Raw genomic sequence first — 12,632 nt, 5'->3', positions numbered from 1 at the left:
ACGTGGAATGGAACGTGGAATGGAACGTGGAATGGAACATGGAATACAATGTGAATTGGAACTTGGAAAGGAATGTGCAAAGGAATGTGGAAAGGAACGTGGAATGGAATGGAATGGAACGTGGATTGGATAGTGGAATTGAATGGATGGAACGTGTATTGGAAATTGGAATGGAATGTGGAATGCAATGTGGAATGGAACGTGGAGGGGAACGTGGAATGGAACATGGAATACAATGTGAAATGGAACTTGGAAAGGAATGTGCAATGGAATGTGGAAAGGAACGTGGAATGGAATGGAATGGAACGTGGATTGGATAGTGGAATTGAATGGATGGAACGTGCATTGGAAATTGGAATGGAATGTGGAATGTAAAGTGGAATGGAACGTGGAGTGCAATGTAATGGAATATGGAATGGAACGTGGAATGGAATGGAATGGAATGTGGAATAGATAGTGGAATGGAATGGAATGGAATGTGAAATGGATCGTTGAATGGAACGGGGAATGGAATGTGGAATGTAATGGAAAGGAATGCGGAATGAAAGGGAATGGAATGTGGAAAGGAATGTGGAATAGAATGTAAAGGAATGGAATGCGGAAACGAAAGGAATGGAATGTGGAATGGAAAGAATGGAATGTGGAATGGAATGGAATGTTATGGAAAGTAGAATGGAATTGAATGGAATGGAATGGAATGTGGAATGGAAGGGAATTTAGCGTAGAATGCAAAGGAAAGGATTATGGATTGGAAAGCAATGGAAAGTGGAATGGAATGGAATGGAATGGAAAGTGAAATGGAATGTGGATTTTAATAAGAAATGGAATGTTTAATGGAATGTGGAATGGAATTAAATGGAACGTGGAATGGAACGGAATGGAAAGTCGAGTGGAATGGAATGGAAGCTGGAATGGAAAGTGGAATGGAACTCGCAATGCAGTGTGGAATAGAATGTGGAAGGAATGTAGAATAGAATGGAATGGAATGTGGAATGGAATTTAATGGAATGCAGAATGGAATGTGGAATGGAATGGAATGGAAGGTGGAATGGTATGTGGAATGGAATGTATTGTGTAATGGAATGTCATTGAATGGTATGGAATATGGAATGGAATGAAATGTGCAGCGGAATCTGGAATGGGATGGAATGGAATGTGGAATCGAATGTGGAATGGAACATGGAATTGAAAGTGGAATGGAACACGGAATGGAACGTGGAATGTGACGTGGAATGAAAGTGGAATGGAATGTAATTCAAACTGGAACGGAACAGAATGTAATGTGTAATGGAATGAGAATGGAATGGAATGAAATGGAATGGAATGTGGAAAGGAATGCAATGGTATGTGTAATTGAAAGGTATTGAATGTGGAATGGAAAAGAATGATATGGAATGTGGAATGGAATTGAATGGAATGGAATGGACTGTGGAAAGGAATGGAATGGAATGTGGAATAGAATGGAATGAAACGTGGAAGGCAATGTGAAACGGAATGTGGAATGGAATGTGGAATGGAACGTGGAATGGAATGTGGAACGGAAAGTGGAATTTAATGGAATGGAATGGCGAAAGGAACGTGGAATGGAATGGGGAATGCAATCAGGAATGGAGTGCAATGAATGTGGAATCGAATGGAAAGGAATGTTGAATGGAATGTGGAATGGAATGTGGAATGCAATGGTATAGAATGTGGAATGGAATGTGGAATGGAGTGGAATGGAATGTGGAAGGGAATGTGGAGTGGAATGGATTGTGGAATGCAATGTGGAATAGAACGGAATGGAATTTGGAATTGAATGTGGAATGGAATGTGGAATGCAACGTGAAATGGAACGTGGATTGGAATGGAATGGAACGTGAATGGAAGGTGGAATGGAATGGAATGGAATGTGGCATGGAACGTGGATTGGAATGGAATGTGGAATGGAACGTGGAGTGTAATGGAATGTAAAGTGGAATGGAATGAAATGGAATTTAAAATGGAATCTGGAATGGAATGGAATGGAATTTGGAATGGAATGTTGAATTTAATGTGGAGTGGAATGTTGAATGCAACTTGGTATGGAAAGTGGAATGGAATTTGGAATGGAAAGTGGAATAGGATGTAGAATGGAATAGAATGCAATGTGGAATGGAATGGTATGGAAAGGAATGGAATGGAATGTGGATTGGAATATTATGAAATGTGCAATGGAATGTTGAATGGAATGGAATGGAATGGAATGGAGAATTGAAGGTGAAATCTAATGGAATGGAATGTGGAATGGAATATGGAATGGATTGTAGAATGGAATGGAATGTAATGGAATGTGGAATGTAATGGAATGGAATGGAGTGTGGAATGGAAGGTGGAATTGAATGCAATGGAAGGTGGAATAAAACGTGGATGGAAAAGCATGGCATATGTTATGGAAGGGAATAGAATGTGGAATTGAATGGAATGGAATGTGGAATGGAATTGAATGGAATGTGGAACGGAGTGGAATGGAATTGAATGGAATGTGCAATGGAATGTTATGGAATGGAATGGAATGGAATGTGGAATGGAATGGAATTGAATGGTATGTGGATTGCAATCGAATGAAATATGGAATGGAATGGAATGGAATGGAATGTGGAATTGAAGTTGAAATGGAATGGAATGGAATGTGGAAAGGAGTGTGGAAAGGAGTGGAGTGGAATGTGGAATGGAAGGTGGAATGGAATGGAATGGAATGTGTTATTCAATGGAATGAAACCTGGAATGAAACGTGGAATGGAACATGGAATGGAACTTGGAATGGAACGTAGAATGCAAGTTGGAATGGAATGTGGAATGTAATTGAATGGAATGTGGAATGTAATTGAATGGAATGCAATGTGGAATGGAATGGAATGGAATGCAATGTGGAATGGAATGGAATTGAAAGTGGAATGGAATGTGGAATGGAACGGAATGGAATGTGGACTGCAAAGTAGTGGAAAGAAATGTGGAATTAAACGGAATGGGATGTGGAATGGAATGGAATAGAATGTGCAATGGAATGGAATGGAACGTGGATTAGAATGTGGAATGGCATGTGGAATGGAATGTGGAATGTAATTGAATGGAATGTGGAATGGAAGGTAATGGAATGGAAGGTGGAATAGAATGCAATGATATGGAATGGAATGCAGAATGGAATGGAACAGAATGTAGAATGGAATCTTGAGTGTATTGTGGAATGGAATGTAAAATGGAATGTGGAATGGAAAGGAATGTAATGTGCAATGTAATGTGGAATGGACTGTGCAATGGAAAGTGGAATGGAATGGAATGGAATGTGGGGTGGAACGTGGAATGGAATGAAATGGAACGTTGAGTGGAACGTGGAATGGTACGTGGAAGGGAACTTGGAATGGAATGAAATGTGGAACGGAATAAAAAGGAATGTGGAATGTTATGTGAAATGGAATGTGGAAAGGACTGTTGAATGGAATGTTGAATGGAATGCAAAGGAATATGGAATGGAATGTGGAATGAAATCTGTAATGGAATGTGGAATGGAATGTCGAAGTGAATATGAAATGGAATGGAATGGATTGTGGAAAGGAATGTGGAATAGAAAGTGGAATGGAATGTGGAATGTAATGGAATGGAATGTGGAATGGAATGTGGAATAGAATTTGGAAAGTAATGTAGAATGGAATGGAATGCGGAATGGAAAGGATTGGAATGTGGAAAGGAATGTGGAATGGAATGCAAAGGAATGCGGAATGGAAAGGAAAGGAATGTGGAATGGAATGTGGAATGGAACGGAATGGAACGTGGAATGGCATGTGGAATGGAGTGTGGAATTGAATGTGGAATAGAAAGGAATAAAATGTGGAATGGAATGTGGAAAGGAGTGTGGAATGGAATGGGGAAAGGAAAGGAAAGGAATGTGGAATGGAATGTGGAATCGAATTTGCAATGGAATGGAGTGGATTGTGGAATTGAATTGAATGGAATGGTATGGAATATGGAATGGAATGCAATGGAATATGGAATGGAACGTGGAATGGAACGTGAAATTGACCGTGGAATGGAATGTGGAAACGAAGGAGGAATGGAAAGGAATGGAAAGTTAAATGGAATGTGGAATGGAATGGAATGGATCATGTAATGGACTGTGGGATGTAATGGAATGGAATGTGGAATGGAATGTGGAATGGAACGTGGAATTGAATTTGGAATGGAATGTGTAATGGAATGTGGAATGTAGTTTAATTGAAAGTGGAATGGAATGGAATGGAATGTGGAGTTGAATGGAATGGAATGGAACATGGAATAGAATGAAGTGGAATGGAATGGAATGCGGAATGGATTGAAATGGAATGTGGAAATCCATGTAATGGAATGCAATGTGAAATGGAATGTAAAGGAATGCCGAATGTATTGGAGTGGAATGTGGAACTGAATGGAATGGAATGTACAATGGAATGTGGAATGGGAGGTTTAATGGAATTTGGGATGGAATGGAATTTAATGAGGAATGGAATGGAATGGGATCTGTAATAGAATGTAATGGAATGGAATGTGGAATGGAAGGTGAAAAGGAAGCTGCAATGGAATGGAATGGAATGGAATGCGGAATGGAATGGAATGGAATGTAGAATGGAATATGGAATGGAATGGATTGGAATGTGGAATGGAATGTGGAATTCAATATGGAATTAAATGAGGAAAGTAATGGAATGGAATGGAATGGAATATATTGTGGAATGGAATGGAATGGAATGTGGAATAGATTTGAATGGAATGTGGAATGGAATGGAATGGAATGCAATGTGGAATGGAATGTAATGGAATGAAATGGAATACGGAATAGAATGTGGAATGGAATGGAATGGAATGGAAAGTGCAATGGAATGGAATTGAATGTGGGATGGAATGGAATGGAATGGAATGGAATGTGGAATGGAATGGAATGGAATGGAATGGAATGTGGAATGGAATGGAATGGAATGGAATGGAATGTGGAATGGAATGGAATGGAATGGAATGGAATGTGGAATGGAATGGAATGGAATGGAATGGAATGACAAATTGAATGGAAAGAGGAATGGAATTTGAAACGGAATGGAATGGAATGCAATGTGGAATGGAAAGGAAAAGAATGTGGAAAGGAATGGAATGGAATGGAATGGAATGGGGAATGCAATGGAATGGTATGGAATGGAAAGGAATGTGGAATGGAATGGAATGGAATGTGGAATGGAATGGAATGAAATGTGGAATTGAATGGAATGGAATGGAATTTAATGTGGAATGGAATGGAAGGGAATGTGGAATGGAAAGGAAATGAATGTGGAAAGGAATGGAATAGAATAGAATTGAATGTGGAGTGGAATGGAATCTAATGGAAAGTGTCATGGAATCGAATGAAATGTTGAATGGAATGGAAGGCAATGTGGAATGCAATGTGGAATGAAACTAGGAATGCAACGGAATGGAACGTGGAATGGATAGTGGAATGGAATATGGAATGGAAGGTGTAATGTGGAATAGAATGGAATAGAATGTGGATTGGAATGGAATTGATTGTGGAATGGAATGGAACGGAATGGAATATGGTATGGCATAGAATGGAATATGGAATGGAATGGAATGGAATGTGGAAAGGGATGGAATGGAATGTGCAATTGAATGGAATGGAATGGAATGGAATGTGGAATGGAATGTAAAGGAATGTGGAATGGAAAGGAATGGAATGGAATATGGAATGGAATGGAGTGATTAATGGAATGGAATTCAATGGAATGGAATATGAAAAGGAATGGAATAGAATGTGGAATGGAATGGAATGGAAAGCAGAATGGAAATGAATGGAATGTGAAATGGAATGAAATGGAATGGAATGGAATGTGGAATGGAATAGAACTTGCAATGGAATGTGCAATGGATTGGAATGGAAAGTGGAAAGTACCGTAAAGTCATGTTGAATGGAATGGAATATAATGTGGAATGGAATTCAATGTAATGTGTAATGGAATACTAAGGAATGTGGAATGGAAGGGAATTGAAAGTGGAATGGAATGGAATGGAATGGAACGTGGAATGGAAAGAAAAGGAACGTGTAAAGGGATGGATTGGAATGCGGAATGGAATGTAATGTAACGTGGAATGCAATGGAATGGAACATGGAATGGAATGCAATGGATTGGAATGTGTAATGGAATGGAATGGAATGTGGAATGGAATGGTATGGAAAGTGGAATGGAATGGAATGTAATGTGGAAAGGAATGAGCATTGGAATGGAATGAAATGGAATGGAATGTGGAATGGATAGAATGGAATGGAATGGAACGCAGAAGGGAATGGAATGGAATGTGGAATGGAATGGAATGTGGAATGGAATGTGGAATGGAAAGGAATGGAATCGAATGGAATCGGGAATGGAATAGAACGGAATGGAATGTGGAATGGAAAGGAATCTAGAATGGAATGGAATGGAATGGAATGTGGGATTGAATGGAATTGAATGTGGAAAGGAATGGAATGGAACGGAATGTGGAATGGAATGGAATGTCGTGGAATGGAATGGAATTTCATGGAATTGAATGTGGAATGCAATGTAGTTTATTGGAATGTAATGGAATTGAATGTGGAATGCAATGTAGTTTATTGGAATGTGGAATGCAATTTAATGTGGAATGGAATGGGAAATGGAATGGAATGGAATGGGGAAAGCAAAGGAATGGAATGGAATGTGGAATGGAATGGAATATGCAATGGATTGGAATGGAATGGAATGTGGAATGGAATGGAATGGAATATGGAAAGGAATGGAATGGAATGGAATGGAATGGCATGGAATATGGAATGGATTGCAATGGAATGGATTGGAATGTGTAATGGAATCGAAAGAAATGTGGAATGGAATGGAATTGCATGTGGAATGCAAAGTGGAATGGAACGTGGAATGGAATGGAAAGTGGAATGGAAAGTGGAATGGATAGTGTAATGGAACGTGGAATGGAATGTGGAATGTGGAATGTAATGCAATGGAGTGTGGATTTAAATGGAATTGAATGCGGAATGGAATGGAATGGAATGGATTGGAGAATGGCATGGAATTGAATGTGGAATGGAATCGAATGGAGTGGAAATTGGAATGAAATGGAATGGAAAGTGGAATGGAATTGAATGGAATGGAATGTGGAATGGAATGGAGTGGAATGGAATGTGGAATGGAATGCCATGGAACGGAGTGTAATATGGAATGGAATGGACTGGAATGTGGAATGAATTGGAATGGAATGGGGAATGGAATGGGATGGAATAGAATGGAATGTGAAATGGAATTGAATGGAATGTGTAATGGAATGGAGTTTAATGGAAAGTGGAATGGAATGAAATGGAAGGGAATGGAATATGGAATGGAATGGAATGTGTAATGGAATGTCGAATGGATTGGAATGGAATGGAATGGAATGTGGACAGGAACAGAATGGAATGGAATGGAAAGTGGAAAGGAACAGAATGGAATGGAATGGAATGTGGAATGAAATGAACAGGAATATGGAAAGTAACGGAATATAAAGTGGAATGGAATAGAAGGGAATATGGAATGGAATGGAAAGGAAGGTGGAACGGAATGGAGTGGAATGTGGAAAGGAATGTAGTGTAATGTGGAATGCAATGGCATGGAATGTGGAATGGAATTGAATGGAATATGGAAATGAATGTGCAAAGGAATGGAATGAAATGGCATGGAATGTGGAATGGAAAGGAATGGAATGTGGAATGGAAAGGAATGTGTAATGGAATGTGGAATTGAATGTAATGGAATGTGGAATAGAAAGGAATGTGTAATTGAAAGTGGAATGGAACGGAATGTAATGGAATGGAATGAGGAATGGAATGGAATGGAATGAGGAATGGAAGCTAATGTAGAATGGAATATGGAATGGAATGGAATGGAATGGAATGGAATCGGGAATGGAATGGGAAGGAATGTAATGGAGCGTGTATTGGAATGGCATGTTGAATGGAATGGAATGGAACTGAATGTGGAATGAAATGGAATGGAATTGAGTGTGGAATGGAATGGAAGGGAAAGGAATGGATTGTGGAATGTAATGGAATGAAATGTGCAATGGAACGAATGTTATGTGGAATGGAATATGGAATGGAACGTGGAATGGAATGGAATGTAACGTGGAATAGAACGTGGAATGAAACGTGGATTAGAACGAAACGTGGATTGTTTAATGGAATGGAATGGAATGTGGAATGGAATGGAATGGAATGTGGAATGGAATGGAAAGGAATGTGGAATGGGATGTGCAATGGAATGGAAGAAATGGAATGGAATGTGGAATGGAATGGAATGGAATTTGGAATGGAATGGTATGTGGAATTGAATATGGAGTGGAATGGAATGTGGAATGGAATGTTGAATGGAATTGAAACGATTGTGGAATGGAACAGAATGGAATGCGCAATGGAGTGAAATGGAATGTGTATTTGAATGGAATGGAATGGAATGTGGAATGTAATACAATAAAATGGAATGTGAAATGGAATGGAATATGGAATGGAATGTGTAATGGAATTGAATGGAATGGAATGTCGAACGGAATGGAATGTTGAATGGATTGGAATGGAATGCGGAATGGAATGGAATGGAATGTGGAATGGAATGGAATGGAATTTAGAATGGAATGCAATGGAATGGAATGGAATGAAATGGAATGTGCAATGGAAAATGGAATGGAATGGAAACGAACGTGGAATGGAATGTAGAATGGAACACAATGGAACGTGGAATGGAATGGAAAGGAATGGATTGTGGAATGGAATGATATGGAATGTGGAATGGAATGGAATGGAACGAGGAATGGAATTTGGAATTGAATGGATAGTGGAATGCAATTGAATGGAAGGGAATGTGGAATGGAATGTTTAATGGAATCTGATGGAATGTGGAATGGAATGTGGAATGGAATGTGGAATGGAATGTGGAATGGAATGGAATGGAATGTGGAATGGAATGTGGAATGGAATTGAATGCAAAGTGGAATGGAATGGAATGGACTGAGGATTGGAATATGGAATAGAGTGGAATGGAAAGTGGAATAGAATGTAGTAGAATGTGGAATGGAAAGTGAAATGGATCGTGGAGTAGAACATCGAATGGAATATGGTATGGAACGTGCAATGGAATGCAATGGAACGTGGAATGGAATTGAATGTCGAATGGAATGTAATGGAATGGAATTTAATTAAACAGGACCTGGAATGGAATGGAATGTGAAATAGAATGGAATCGAATAAGGAATGGAATGTAATGGAATGTGTTATGGAATGCAATGGAATGGGGAATGGAATGTGGAAAGCAATGGAATGGAGTGTAGAATGGAATCTGGAATCTAATGGAATGGAATGTGGAATGGAATGTGGAAAAGAATGTGGAAAAGAATGTCGAATATAACGGAATGGAAGATGGTATGCAATATGGAACGGAGTGTGAAATGTAATGCGGAATGTAACGCAATGGAATGTAGTATGGTATGTGGAATGGAAGTGAATGGATTGTGGAATGGATTGTGGAAAGTAATGTGGAATGGAATGGAATGGAAGGTGAAATGGAATGTGGAATGGAATGTAGAATGGAATGTGAAATGTATTGAAATTGGATGTGGAATTGAACGTGGAATGGGAGGGAATGGGAAGTGGAATGGAACGTGGAACGGAACGTGGAATGGAATAGAATGGAACGTGGAATGGAATGGAACGGAATGTGGAATGGTATGGAACGGAACGTGGAATGGTATGTGGGAAGGAATGTGGAAAATAATGGAATGTAATGTGGAATGGAATGTGGAACAGAATAGTGAGAGTAACGTGGAATTTAACGTGGAATGGAATGGAATGGGATGTGGAATGGAATGGAATGGAATGGGGAATGGAATGTGGAATGGAATGGAACGGAATGTGGAATGGATTGTGGAACAGAATGTGGAATGGAATGTGGAATGGAATGTGGAAAGGAATGTGGAATGTAACAGAATGGAATGTGAAATGAAACGGAATGGAATGTGGAATGGAATGGTGTGGAATAAGGAATGGAATGCAAAGGAATGAGGAATGGATTATGGAATGAATTGTGGAATGGAATGTGGAATGGAATGTGGAAAGGAATGTTTAATGTAACGGAATGGAATGTGAAATTGAATGTAATTGAATGTGGAACGGAATGTGTAACGTAATCTGGAATGGAATGTGGAAAGGAATGTGGAATGGAACGGAAGGGAATGTGAAATGTAATGGAATGAAATGTGGAATGGAATGGAATGTGGAATGGAATGTGGAAAGGCACGTGCAAGGTTACGGAAAGGAATGTGAAATGGACTGTGGAATGGATTAAGGAATGGAATGTGGAAGGGAATATAGAATGAAATTTGGATAGGAATGTGGAAAGGAATGTGGAATGGAACAGACTGGAATTTGGAATGGAACGGGGAAAGCAACCTGGAATGGAATGTGGAATGGAATGGAATGGACGTGTAATGGAATGTGAAATGGAAAGGAATGGAATGGAATGTGCAATGGAATGTGGAAAGTTAAGTGTAATGGAATGGAATGGAATGGAATGTGTAATGGAACGTGGAATGGAATTGAATCGACTTTGGAATGGAACGTACAATGGAACGTGGAATGAAATGGAATGTAATGAGGAATGGAATGGAATGTGGAATGGAATGGAAGGGAAGGTGGAATGCAATGTGGAATGGAATGGAATGGAATGGGGAATGGAATGGAATGGAATGTGAAATGGAATGTGGAACAGAATGTGAAATGGAATGTGGAATGTAATGTGCAATGGATCGGAATGGAATGTGAAAAGGATTGTGGAATGCAATGTGGAAGGGAATGCAATGGTATGTCAAATGGAATGTGGAATGGAATGTGAAATGTAATATGGAAAGAAATGTCGAATGGAATGTAATGGAACGTGAAATGGAATGGAATGGAATGTGGAAGGGAACGTGGAATGGAACGTGGAAAGGAAATTGGAATGTAATGGAATGGAATGTGGAATGGAAAGTTGAATGGAATGTGGAATGGAATGTGAAATGGAATGGAATGTGGAATGGAAAGTTGAACGGAATGTGCAATGGAATGGAATGGAATGGAATGGAATGTGGAATGGAATGGAATGGAATCAGGAAAAGAATGTAACAGAATGGAACTTGGAATGGAATGTGGAATGGAATGTGGAATGGAGTGTGGAATGGAATCTGTAATGAAACGAAATGGAATGTGAAATGGAATTTGGAATTGAATGTGGAATGGAATGTCAAAATTAATGGAATGGAATGTGGAATTGAAAGTGGTATGGAAAGGAATAGAACGTGGAATTTAATGTGGCACGGAATGGAATGGAATGTGGAATGGATTGTGGAATGGAATGTGGAATGGATTGTGGAATGGAATTTGCAATGGAATGTGGAATGGAATGTGGATTGGAATGTGGAATGGGAAGTGGTATGTAACGTAGAAAGGAACGTGGAATGTAATGGAAAGGAACGTGTATTGGAATGTGAAATAGAATGGAATTTGGAATGAAATATGCAGTGGAATGTGGAATTAAACGTGGAAAGGAAAGGAATGGAATGTGGAATGGAATGTGCAATGGAATGGAATGGAATGTGGAATGGAATGGAACGGAATGTTGAACGGCATGTGGAATGGAATGTGGAATGGAACGGAAGGTAATGTGGAATGGAATGTTGAAAGGAAAGTGGAACAGAATGGAATGTAATGCGGAATTGAACGTGCAGTGATATCGAATGGAAGTTGGAATAGAAAGTTGAATCGAACGTGGAATGGAATGTGGAATGCAATGGAATGGAAAGAGGAATGGCATTTAATGGAATGTGGAATGGAATGTGGAATGGAATACGAAATGTAATGTGGAACGGAATATAGTATGGAATGTAACGTGGAATGGAATGAAATGGAAGGTGGAATAGAATGTGGAATGCAATGTGGAAAGGAATGGAATGCAATGTGGTATGGAATGTGGGATGGAATCGAAAGCAATGGGGAATGGAATGGAATGTAATATGGAATGGAACGTGGAATGGAACGTGGAATGGAATGAAATGGAAGGTGGAATGGAATGTGGAATGCAATGTGGAAAGGAATGGAATGCAATGTGGTATGGAATGTGGGATGGAATCGAAAGGAATGGGGAATGGAATGGAATGTAATATGGAATGGAATGTGGAATGGAACATCGAAAGGAATGGAATGGAACGAATAATGGAATGTGGAATGGAATGAAATGGAACGTGGAATGGAATGGAATGGAATGTGGAAAGGAATGGAATGGTATGTGAATTGGAATGGAATGGTATGTGAAATGGAATGGAATGGAATGTGGAATGGAATGGATTGGAATGGAATGTGGAATGGAATGGAATGGAATGTGCAATGGAATGGAATGGAACGTTGAATGGAATGTTGCATGGAATGGAATGGAAGGGAATGTGGAATTGAAGATGGAAAGGAAAGGAATGGAATGTGGAATGGAATGTGCAACGGATTGTGGAATGGAATGGAATGGAATGTGGAATAGATTGGAATGGAATGGAATGTGGAATGGAATGTGCAACGG

The sequence above is a fragment of the Pongo pygmaeus genome, chromosome 23, assembly GCF_028885625.2.
Source record: "Pongo pygmaeus isolate AG05252 chromosome 23, NHGRI_mPonPyg2-v2.0_pri, whole genome shotgun sequence".
NCBI classification, from domain to species: domain Eukaryota; kingdom Metazoa; phylum Chordata; class Mammalia; order Primates; family Hominidae; genus Pongo; species Pongo pygmaeus.
Note: the sequence above shows the minus strand (reverse complement) of the source record.